Source organism: Lissotriton helveticus, chromosome 4_1, assembly GCF_964261635.1.
Source record: "Lissotriton helveticus chromosome 4_1, aLisHel1.1, whole genome shotgun sequence".
Classification (NCBI taxonomy): domain Eukaryota; kingdom Metazoa; phylum Chordata; class Amphibia; order Caudata; family Salamandridae; genus Lissotriton; species Lissotriton helveticus.
The window spans coordinates 1,454,412,367-1,454,424,576 of record NC_136063.1 but is presented as its reverse complement, the minus strand read 5'-3'; positions in this window follow the sequence as shown (position 1 = coordinate 1,454,424,576).

Sequence of the window (12,210 nt, the reverse complement as noted above, 5' to 3'; positions counted from 1 at the left end):
AAAATATCTCACACAAAATTATCCCAAAGCTCCCAACTTCTATATGACACCAAAAGTGCATAAGGATTTGCAACGACCACCTTGTCGACCTATTGTGTCCACCAGAAACAGCATACATGAGCCTATTGGTAAATTCCTCGATAAATATTTACAACCACTGGTCACTTCAGCCCAATCCTATATTAAAGCTACCACAGATTTTCTACAGAAACTATCTAGCATCCAAATCACAGATCATCAACAAATCATCATGGCAACGATAGACGTTAAAGCTTTATACACCTCCATACCACACAATCAAGGCCTCGAGGCGGTAGAGAAAGCATTATTGGAGAGTGACTATGAGCAAGAGATGAAAATATTTTTAATGGAACTGCTAGAATTTGCTTAAATGCACGGCTACTTTGCTTATCAGGACGAATGGTATCTACAGAAAAGGGGTACATCAATGGGAAATTCGGCTGCACCGACATATGCCAATATGTTTATGAAAGAATTTGAGGAAGTACACATCTTACAGAAAGAGGATTAGAATAGACATTAGTTTGTATGTACGCTTTATAGACGATATTTTCATCGCATGGGAGGGATCACAAGCTATACTCACCAAACAAATTGAAGAGCTGAATTCTATTGACTCCAGGATTCAGTTCACATGGGAAATAAAAAAAGACACAATACATTTTCTGGATGTAGAAATAACAAATACGCCCACGGGTTTTGCAACCAATTTATTCAGAAAAAGTACATACAGAAACAACATCCTAAGATTTGAGAGTTACCATCCTCCATCACTGAAGAAACATCTACCCTACTCTCAACTGATGAGGGTTAAAAGAGTAGTCTCGGAACCACAACAACTGGAAATACAAACCAATGAAATGATCAAAAGGTTAAAAAAAGTGGATACCCAGATGATATATTACAACAAGCTCAACACAGAATTCAGAGCACCAAGAGAGAAGATCTGTTAAAACCACAACCTAAAAAAACAGAGCAAAGAATCACCTGCGTGAGCAAATTTTCAACTAAAAGCCACCAATTCAAAAAAATTATAAAAAAACACTGGCCCTTATTGGCGGCAGAACCAGATTTTAAAGACACGTTTGTTACAGAACCTCTATTTGCATAGACCAGGTCCAAAAATATAGGACAACTATTGAAATATACCTACACGAAAGTACCCATTGTGAGATATAGGGGTACACAACCATGTTTAAATTGTCACAACTGCGAAAACATTTATAAAGGGAATAGTCTCCCACACCCCATCACGGGTAAAGAAATTAAATTGAAAGTAAATGGAACATGTGATACTACCAATATCATCTACCTTCTTAAATGTCCATGTGGCAAAAATTATGTAGGGCAAACAGAGAGGAAATTAAAGATCAGATTGAATGAGCACAAAAGTAACATACGGACCAAGATGTTGAAATCCATGATAGCAACGCATTTCATTGAAGCAAAACAAAGAATAGATTAATTAAAATCTTGCATTCTAGAGGTGGTAGAAAGAAAGACTGGTACAGACAACAAAAAAACTCTCTTAAAACGAGAAAATTACTGGATTTATTATCTGGAAACCATGAAACCCAAAGGATTGAATGAAAGAATTTAATGTTTGTGTTACTTATAGCTGGCAATGATCATGTTGTATATATTTTATGTGGTATTACCTTGACGGCGTTTATTAATTACATCATATATAATAGCATTCTTATAACTCGTCTAAGATGGTAGCGTGTATACATTTATTTGCTAGTTCACTTCAGTGCACTCATACAGCACCCGTAGATTTAGTGTATTTCAGGACTTTTTATTTTCTAGCTAATATCCCTTTAAGAATAGCCATCTGTTTCTGAATAGTCCGTCTTCAATTAGATTATTACGCCGACGCGCGTACACACACGTACGGCCTTGGTAGTAGCCCAAGAACGCCAGACACAGTTACAGTGTTGAGAAGATGAATGCGGTAAGCTCCGATTTAATGTTGAACGCGCTATAAGCGGCAGGCGGAAACTAAAATAGAGAGGGTAACACTACCTAGTATATATAGTTTTATCGCTTGAGACAGCCACCACCACTATTGTTTTTAAACTCACGAAGTACCACAGTGACTCCCGATTTTTTGAGTTTCACATGAACCCAAACTTAACAGGAACTATCCGTTACTAAGAATTCATTTGTTTATGAATTAAATACACGTGCAGTCTCCAAATTAGTAAGGAATATAGGAATGTTGTTATCATTGTACAGGATGTATAATTAAGAATGTTTACGCAAATAATTGTTCTGAATTAGGTAAAAATTGTTTATGCATAGATGTCAAGTTATATGACCTAGTGGTGGTAATTTGTATGCACACAAGTCATAGAATCATTGTTATTTTTACAGATACATCCCCTGACGAAGGCGCAAGACGCCAAAATGCATTGGGATTATTGAATTTACAATGTGATGTATGAACAGAACACATTACAAGTATAACATGTCGAAAAGCTTAAAGATTGATATGAATACAACATCGCTTATGAAAAAATTGGAATAACATGAAGTTAAGAATTCAAGAAACTTTCTCAGTATCTTCATTGTTCAAAATAGCTGGATATCCAGCAGACATAGTGCCCAGGGAGACAGACCAGGTATTTGGATCTGCTTACTTTGGATTATTGTTATTCACACTCCAGAGCGGGAGTGATACCCGGGAGCACTCCACACATTTAAAAAATGTGTGAAACTCTCGCAGTGCACGACTATCACCCATTTATACACTTTCCCTCTTCCCCACCCAGACTGCATCACAGCCGGGGTCAAGAACATACCCAGGCCGCCATGCCTAATCTGAGTGCAGAGACACAGTGCTCAGACCAATCACAACACTGCATTGCAGCATTGCCATTGGCTAAGGGGAGCCTGGGTGCTTCCAGGCTGCTTCCTGTTCCTGTGCTGGCGGGAGGAGAACTGCGACCAGGAGAAGCGGTAAGTTGGACGCAGCAAGCAGCTAATGTTATTTTTTTTTTTTATTTAACCTCCCCCCTGTCGCCCCTCCACCCCCGGTCGGTGATTGCTGCCGCTGGTCATTTTTGATGATTTGAACTGCAAAACTATATACAGAAACAAGCAGTCACCAAACAAATAAAAAAATAATAAGATATTCACAAACAAATATTAAAAAAATAATCCCTTTACTAGGAATTTTTATAAATTCAGTGAGACCACTATTTGTCCTTAATATAATCTGTTTGATGAACTTGGACTGCTCCCACAAATCAATCTGAGGATGCCAACTTAATTTTTAGCCTCTAAATTCAATTTCCTTCCCATTTACAGAACATTTACAACGTTTTATATTTACATTTTGCGGCTTTATTTATATACACTTTATTAATCTGTTAATGATATTTAATTTTCTAAGCAGCCTCAGACCACCTACGTATGTAAGTAAGCATATAAAAAGAACAGATGATGGACGGAATACTGAACAAACCAAACATGGGAACAGTCCTTTTGCTTTTGTTGCCCTGAGTGGGAAGGGTATGCCCAGATGTGGGTCCTGTGCTCACTGAACCACTGGATTCAAGCTAGTCTGGTTGATGAGGGGTGATGCCCCGAAACCGGTTCCAGGATGCAAGTTTCTGGATCAGGGAGGACCTGGCTTGGCAGTTCGGGCTGGACTGTTTCCATGGATGTTTTGGCTCTGTCTTGTAATGTATATAATCGGGTAGTATATCCCATATAGTTTCTCTAGTCTTGAGTCAAAGGTTGGCCTGATATGTCCAGTTAGTAGAGCAAACCTGACCCACCCACCCTGAACATATCAGGCTAATATTTTGTTATTCGAATCAAACCGAGAGGTAATGGAAGAGATTAAGTACCCACTAATGTACATGACAAGGATATCGAAGACACAGAGGAGTTCTCTGCCCATATGGAGTCACCCAGCCACAGCCCAAAAGCCTCTCGTGGCCGTGGAACACCAAGAGGACCTTAAATATATGTAATACCTAAGTTTTCTTTCCTTTATTGCTTGAATTTCCCTTCAATGAAGCTCTGGTTTCCCATGCGTTTGTTTCCACTTCTGCCCCTCTCCTATGAAACACAATTGTATCTTGGGCGTGCGTTGGAGTGCACCTTGGTGAGGTGGGTGTTATTGAAGTGCACCCCTTGCATGAACTTCTCACACATTAAATCCAGTCATTTATCTGTACGCAGTGTAGACCAGACTATGGTCTCAGAATGGGAGGATGGCTGTCTACGCCAACATGCAGTGTAGTTAAAAACGTCACAGCTTCTGTGGTACCTTGGGTGATTGTTGGAGGGGCAGCGGCATGGCACTCCTAGGGGGAACCAACTGTGAATGTGAATGCTGCAGAGGGTAATATTACCCCTCTGGCTGAAGCCTGGCGTTCATGCCGTGTGGCTCGAGGGGAATGTGACTTTCTCTTTTCTCTTAATGGTTTATGAATCTGAGGGTGACTGAAGTGGCTTGACTTAGGCTTGATGTGTTTAGCGCCTACAGATATGACTGTTTTCTTTGTGTCATTTGCCTTTGAAATGCCCGTTTACCTAGATTCTGGTCTGTTTGGACAAAAGAGCTGTTTTTATTCTAGTGCTGATGAGATTTTTCCTCAACTGTCCTGTTGTCTACTAAAGTTGTGGAGTACCAACTCTGGCGTTCCCTTTTTAGGGCTTGTCCTCACCCGGACTGTAGTCTCCGCACTCAGAGTGGAATCTCCGTACTCAGGGTGAAGATTGTGACCCGAGCATGGAAGTAAAGACACTACTCATAAATGCCTTTTGTAAATACCAAAAGTCGTAAACTTAGACTTTTCGTCTAAGTATACCTTTAATAATACCCGACAGTAGTAAACCCACCAAACTTTTAAGTTTACCTCTGTGAATTGGGCCCCCTGAGGTGTGCCATTATTTCCATACCCTCGCAGTTTTCCCCTTATAAGTTCAGGCAGGTCAAACCTGCTGGAAGTTTTGGGGGACAAGCCCAGTAGAAAAGACAAAAAATGTGGAAATACCAACTCTGCATGTTATGCCTCATTCAGAAGTTAAAAAGTCGGAATATGAGGTATTTACCACACATGGGGCCCAATTCACAAAGGTAAACTTAGATATTTGGTCTAAACGTAGACCAAACATCTACATTTATAACTTTGGGAATTCACAAAGGGCATTTAAGAGTACTATCTTTATGTCCGCACTGGTGGCGGAGATCCGCTCCGAGTGTGGACATAAAAATAGAAGAAAGTGAAGAACTTCATTAACGACATCATGGGGAAAAACATACCAATAAGTTTCGTTAGTCTCGCCACAGGTTTCATGTCAGACTGTCTAGAGAATAAGGAGGAAAGAGACCTAGTGGACATCCTACTTACAGCGGCAGTGAAAATCATACTAACAAACTGGAAAAACACCGCCAAGGCAACCTTCAAAAATTGGATAAACTGGGTCACCTTCCTTAGAGGCGCAGACAACATCACTGGCAAATTCTCGAAGGAACACAATGCCAAGAATGACATGTGGGAAGCCCTAGACGCACACCTAGAGACACGCCAAACCTAACCAGCTCAGAACCCCCCCTTCACTCTTCTTCTGTTCTTTCTCTCACACCAAGGGGGCGCGGTATACTCAATGTATAATGTATAGTGTGTAACCATGGCGCAACATATAGTGCACAACCAAGATGCAAGAAGCCCAACTCAACTGTGCCCCCCCTTTTTTTTGCATTACTCTGTACTGTATATATCCTCTGATATGCACATTTTATAATAAAACATTTTTGAAAGAAAAAAAAAAGTAAATGCCCTCACTCTGGGGTAACAGTATTTATCACCTGTGTTAAATACCTCACCTATTCTGCCTAACTTGTAATGAAGGCTTTAGCTGGACCTTTAAAACAACAATACCCGATGCACAGTACCATGCCAAGACAACCACCCACTTACTATGTTTCATTTTGTAATTGCAAGCATATACCAGCCACGTTTAGGCAGCAGCATATTTTCTTTGTTCTACTTGTATTCTTTTCATTTATCTTGTATGTGTTGCTGAGTTTTGTGTGTTTATTATTGTGGTGTGTAAATGGGTGGATATAAGAATGAGGGTGGGTTGATGATTGGATGCATGAGTGGAAGGATGAGTGACAGAGTGTTTGTAAGATGACGAAATGAGTGCCTAAACACATTTCTGACTGAACAGGCAGTTTCCTTTATAATAAGTACCTACTGCTATTGTCATTGCCTGTTTTGAAAAGGCATTTCACTTTGGAAAACTCAGTGAGCCATGACACATGCAGCAGCCCCCACTCTTCCTCAAAAGCATACTTCTGGTCACCTTCTAGTTTTTTTTTTATTAAAAGAAACAATGTGTCCCTATACCTATGGCAAAAATAACAATTAATTATTAAAACAAGGTATTAGAAATAACCATTTTCAAGCATAATGTTGGCGTAATAGGCTTTTTTGTCTTATTTGTTTTAACTCTAAACCGGAGAAATTAATAAACCCAAAGGGTGCCTTAAGAAACACAGGACAAGGAAGGCCAGCGCCCTAGAATTAGGGCCACTATGGGTTAGCCGCTTAGCACGCTTTCTAGAGATGACCCCTAGATCAACACAGGATTCTTCTCCGCAGTGTTTCTGCTGCTTTTCTAGGAGAGGTCAGCAACATCTGCCTTTTGTCTCAGGACACAGAACAACAAATTCTGCATACATACAGAGAGCAATCTGGCTTGAAAGAGACAATGGAATCACCACCCATGTGGCACGTTGCATGCCTATTCATGCCTGACTTGTGCTCAGCTGCAGATAATCTAGATCCTGATCTGTGTATATGTGAATAGTATGGACTGTTAACAAATATTTTGCAATGTCTACCATTAGTGCAGGTTTTTAATGTCCTCTAATAGACCAGCCTCCCCGAAGCACACTTTCAAGAGTTTCAAAACCTTCACAAGAAGCAGAAGTCATTCTCCAGTAGGCGTAGCCAGTATAAGTACAACAGGGCTGCAGGGCTTGATACTGGACAATGTAGCTTTTCGACAACAGCAGTTCCAGCTTCCTTTTTCACCAGCGCTCTCACTGTGTAGAACGTGAGGCGTTGTAATGTGGTTATCGCAGTGCACGTTTTCAACTTCCATTCCTTTACGTTCCCTAAAAGCCCTTGTCCTTCTTTCCTCTTGACTGTTTTCCAAGTGCCCTTTAAGTAGTCACTGCTGCAGGGAACTGTTTGGTGCTACTCTGATGCATACAAAGAGGTCTGACACCTGGATACCGAACGCCTGCAAAGGACAGGCAATAGAAACCAGGGTGGGGGTGGGGGGGGGGCTCTGAGGTCTTCAGGGAGCACCCATCGCCCTTTACAACCTACATCCGGGGTGTAGGAACAGTTCATACAAGATGTATGACTCCTCACAGGACCTGAGCATCTTGCATGGCCCCCTGGATTTTTTTCTTCCAGATATGGGCTTTGGTCGCATATTTTTATGGGTGCCTCACCATCATGAATGCAACATTGGAAATGCGCCACCTACAAGAGTGGGCGTGCGTCAATATTACAGGAGGGGCATGATCATGATGGTTACTTCTATAATATAAATGTGTGCACCACGCAAGACAAAAAACAGTAGTGATGGAATCGCCCCATTTCATTTATATATATATTTTCACTTTCCAACTCATGAATGTGTCTTTCCCTCCCAGTCCATATGTAGATATAGTATGTAAACAAAAAGAATCCACTAAGGAAGGGTTTTCCTACTCAGGTTGGGAGCACCCTGTGTTTGTAAAATACCCCTCACACACCAAAAGGACCCTTGGTGTCATGCTTCATCATTGGGGTCTCTACGGGAAGTGGCGTGCTTCAACCAGCGACTACGCGTGAGCACTTTCAGCCGATGACTATGTGTGGGGTGTGTGAGGGTTTTTTTATGTGCGTGAGTGCACGTTTTTAATAGCGCCAGCCCAGGGGCAGATTAAAATTGTTTCTTTACCCCACGAGCCAGGCCCTTTTTAAACATCACTCGCCGTATAAGCTCACCACTCACGCACATAAAAAACCCTCACACACAAGGGTCCTTTTGGTGTGTGAGGGGTATTTTACAAACACAGCGTGCTCCCAACCTGAGTAGGGAAACCCTTCCTTAGTGGATTCTTTTTGTTTACATACTACTGGCTAGGGAGAACGAATCCATCTATACTCTCTCTCCCCTCTTTGTTATTTTGCATATGTAGATATAGTCTTTGAGGCACAGTGGTCTCATTGAGTAGAGGATATGAAGTCACAGTGATGAGACAAGGCTTCCAAATCTTCAGGTGGAGATTAGGAGCCTCTTACAGTTGAGCAGCCAGCAATGCTGAAGAGCACCCCAAAACTACCCGTGGTGCAGGATTACACAATAAAGCGGTTAACTAAATAAAAAAAAAGAATAAATATAGCAGGTGGGAGGGCGGGGTGAACTAAGGTGTGGCTGATGTTTTATATAGCGACCCAAAGATGTTCTGTAACACTGGCTAAATATATAATGCAAAGAATGAAAGCGACCTATAAGCATTTAGGACATCTGGGATCTAGCATCTCTGTTGTAACCATGTGTAGTAGTGGGATGCAAAAAGTACCATGCGTCTCAAACTTTGTCCTGAATGCTCAAGAACCCGCTTCATAAATTCCCAAGGAGAGCCTACTTCCTCTTCTTCAGTTAACCAGTTAACTCCTTCGCCCTCTCAGATTGTTTTTTTTACTCCAGAATGCACTCCGGGTGAACAAGTCTCTTTGATCAGAGACTTGTTATAAGAACACTGTACACATTGCTATCTGGGCTTCCATAGTAAAAACAGGCACAGTCAGACGATAGAGCAGTGGCTGACGATGGCTGGCATGATGGGCTCACACTTGAAATAGCAATATTCGGTAGCTGTAGAGCATTGACAAGAAGCCAGCTGATGAAAGACTAATAACTGACTGCAAGAGCACTGATACGCCAGTCAATGAAGAAATAGTAATCTCATAGTCAATAGGGTGATCACAGTGGTAGTTAACGAGGAACAGGATAATTGGAATGATGAGTTTTTCATGTTTTCCAAGAGCGAACAAGGGGTTAACAAGGGTCTCAGGAGAGAGTTTCATGACATAAACTTCATCATTTTATGGTCAGGGTCTGAAAAGATATCTACTATCTATTTAAATGCTTGAATCTTAACCCCTTCCCAGATACAACAGCAGCACTCCAAGTCTTCACCAGAACGGAATGGTCCTCATTTTAAGAAAAATTTATCAACCTCCTGCGTCTGTATCAATTGCTTTTTTAAATTTTTATCTGAGGTGGATGTTTAAATAGCTGTGGTCATAAATAAAGATATTCCCAAAAATAAAGGCTTTATGAACACAAAACAAGGAATCTCAATGCCAATTTAGTTTTTCACTATTGTAAGGACTATCTCTCCCATCGGTTATCATTGGAGCTGCCTTGTTACATCTTACAAGTACAACTTTCAAGTGGGAATAGAGGTTTGGAGTTTGGGTTCCCCGAACTCAGGATTTAAAAATACATCTTTTAGTAAAATCGTTTTTTGAATGGTGGGTTGAAAAACCCACTTTTAGAAAGTAGGAATTTTCTTGCTTTACCATTCTGTGTCACTGCCTGCCTGTAGAATCAACATCTGGCTTAGACTGACAGCTGGGTTGTTTGTGCATTCACTCTAGACAGTCAAACAAATTGAGATGGGTGCGCCCTGCATATCCTGATGGCCCATCAGCAGGCTGATGGGGCTTTCTTTGCTAGAGTGGTGGGAGGAGTGGTCACTGAAACCAGAATTGAGCTGTGCCTGGCCTCTCACAATGTTGTCTCCGCCCGCCTTTAGTGTGTTCTGAGTCAAGGCAGGGCAAAGCAGGATCTTCAGGACAACAAAGACTTTCCTTTGAAGTATGCCTACTTCAAAGGCCAAAAGAAGTATAAGTATTAGACCTATAACCACACATTTTTAGAACACTTCTGGACTGCAGACTCTGACAAGAAGAAAAGCTGTCGCAAGTACTGCCCCTTTGCTGTGTGTTGCTTTAATGGGTTGGTCTGCAGTTGCTGCTTCTGCCTGTGGGCAGTGAAATAACAGGACTTTGCTTTCTTGTATCCTACTTTTCAAAGGTTCTCCAAGGGTTTGTGTGTGCTTGCCTCCTGTTGGAAGTCTCAGGGTCATCAAAGACTCCATCTGCAGCATCTCTGAAATTCACTGCTGGGAGTTCTGACCTGCCAAGTGGTGCCAATTCCAGTTCTGGGCCCCTCAAGCTGGTTTTGCTGCTTCAAGACTTAAAAATCCATGCATCGCCCTTCCAGCACCATTTTCACCGGTGCAAGTTTGCCGAACATTTGAAAAACCAACGCATCACTGAAATGCAGCTGAGAAAATTCGACACAGTGCATGTTCGCAGCCCGAAGAACCGCTGCAGCCCGAGTCCAGAGCACCAAGTCTCCGATGTCCGAGACCCCTGCTCAGACTTTAATGCAGGCCCGCTGTGCGGCAGAAGGAATCAATGCAACACCTATCTGCGGCTGTGGAAATCGACACCGTGCCTGTTTTAGTGCTGTCTCGACCCGCTGCGCCTGGATTTTCTCAGGCATCGTACCTGTGTGCCAAGTTTCCACCGCATCGCTCTCCTGAAAGGAGGCACCTCTGGAAATCGACGCATCGCTTCTCCTTGCAGTATGGCATTGGCCACCACTTCACCTGTGCACAGCAGAAGGATTAGTTACTTACCTGTAATCCTAGTTCTCTTCCAGGGGTATCCTCATCAAAGTCATAAGCATTATTATATTCCCACCCATGCGCGGGACCCCGGAAACACAATAATATATGTGCCCCACATATATATCAATATATATATACGAATATATATATATATATATATATACAAATAAGCAACTGCAGCCTTATACATATCAGAGCTGAATCATGCTGTAAGAACTTCCCATAATAGCATGATAGAATATGCATTGGAAACAGGGAAAAAGCACCAATAAAACATGTTTTGAAACTGTTTTAATGCACAGCAGACAATAGAAAATCCCATACAGGACTGAAAGCATAGACAGCTCCCAGGCTGCATTGCAAATCACAGTCTAAAAAGACTGAAAAGCTAACTCATAGCAACATAGAAATAAACTGACACCGTGCCTTTAAGGCACTCCTGACCCCCAGCTTCCCATCATGCCTCTTGGGGTGGCAGTTGGCTCATTTGTTCTTTGCGGAGGCTGAAAAAGCCATGGCACAAAGAATGAACAATATTTCCAAAAAGGAACAAAGTCCTTTGCCCGGGGAGGCGGGAGGGTTGCTTATGACTTTGATGAGGATACCCCTGGAAGAGAACTAGGATTACAGGTAAGTAACTAATCCTTCTCTTCCAGGGGATCCTCATCAATAGTCATAAGCATTAGAATAGAATAGCGAGCCGACAAATGCACCCTGATAGAAGCATACTTCAACCCAGATCTCGCTAAGTACAGAAGGTAAGGGAGAATGACATCCTCCTGCCCCTTTGTAGGATCGAGTTGATGCTCTCTACACCAAAGAAAAAACCTCTTCCACTTAAACGCATATGACGCTCTTGTGGAGGGTCGCTTCGCCTCTTTTAAAATGTGCATGCAATCAGGAGGCAGTTTCAAATGTTCGTATTGCAGGACCTCAGGAGCCATGCTGTCAAGTTCAGCGAGGGAAAGTTGGGATGAAGAATCCTTCCGCCCATCTTGGTCAGCAGGTCCGGCCTGCAAGGTAGTCGCCTGTGTGGAAGTACCGACAGATGAAGAAGGTTCGGGTACCACCACTGCTGTGGCCAGTCTGGAGCTATCAGAATCATCTCCATATTGGATCTGATGAGCTTGGACACCACCTTCGGGATCAGAGGCAGGGGAGGAAAGGCATAGGCAAATGTTCCTGACCAATCCATCAAAAGCGCATTCCCCCTTGTCCCTGGGATGGTGGAATCTGGAAGCGAAGGCGCGGCATTTTTTGTTTTCGGCGTCTGCGAACAAATCTATTGCTGGACGACCCCATCGATGGAAAAGGTCTGCCACCACATCGTTGTTTAGCACCCAGTCTGGCTGATCTGCGAAGTGCCTGCTGAGCGCGTCTGCTTTGATGTTTTGCTCCCCTGGAAGGTGCACTGCCACCACCGACAGGTTCCGGGCGAGCAGCCAGTGCCAGATCGC